We start from the raw sequence: 1,060 nt of genomic DNA, 5'->3' as shown, positions 1-1,060 counted from the left end.
CGTATAAAAATACCAACTACTACTATAGATAAGATCTTAAAATTTAAAATATTCTCTATATTAGAGACATGTTATTTAAATCTATACTTTCAGATAAATATCTCAAAAAATAATCTTGAAATAAAGATAGAATAACTTTTGGATGAAATTTGTGCTGAAAATCCTTTAGATATTAAAAATACAAATAACGAATTAGTAAGTATTAAATTAAAAGATCCTACAAAAGAGATAAATGTTCCAAATAAAATTCTTTATTCCGCAAAAGATAGAGAAGAATTTTCATTAGAATGTAGAGCTTTTTTGGAAAAAGGAATTATAAGATTAAGTAAAAGTCCTCATGCGGCTCCAGCCTTTTATGTCGAAAACAATAATGAAATTAAAAGGGGAAAACGAAGAATGGTTATTAACTATAAGAAGATGAATGAAGCAACTATTGGTGATGCTCACAAACTTCCAAGAAAAGATTCTATTTTAGAAAAAATCAAAGGAGCAACTTGATTTTCATCTCTTGATGCAAAATCAGGATATTGGCAACTTCATTTAGACGAAGAAACAAAGAAATTAACTGCTTTTACTTGCCCAACAAAAGAATCAACAAGTGTGTTGCTCTATGAATGGAATGTATTACCATTCGGATTAAAACAAGCCCCAGGTATTTATCAAAGATTTATGAAAGAAAATCTAAAAGAGTTAAATGAATTTGTTTTAGTATACATTGAAGATATACTAATTTTTACAAAACAGGATAAAGAAGATCATCTTAAAAAATTATTAATAGTTTTAGAAAGATGTAAAGAAAAAGGATTAGTTCTTAGCAAAAAGAAAGCAAGAATAGCAAAACAAGAAATAGAGTTCCTTGAATTAATTCTATCCACTCAAGGAAAGCTAAAACTACAGCCAAATGTCCTAGAAAAGGTAAATTTATTCCCTAATAAAATAGAAGATAGAAAACAATTACAAAGATTTTTAGGATGTATAAATTATATTTCTGATCAAGAATTTTTAAAGAATATAACAGAATACACTAAAAGCTTATTTCCAAAAATAAGTACTAAAAAAG

This window comes from Arachis duranensis, chromosome 9 (genome assembly GCF_000817695.3).
Source record: "Arachis duranensis cultivar V14167 chromosome 9, aradu.V14167.gnm2.J7QH, whole genome shotgun sequence".
Taxonomy (NCBI): Eukaryota; Viridiplantae; Streptophyta; class Magnoliopsida; order Fabales; family Fabaceae; genus Arachis; species Arachis duranensis.
Note: the sequence above shows the minus strand (reverse complement) of the source record.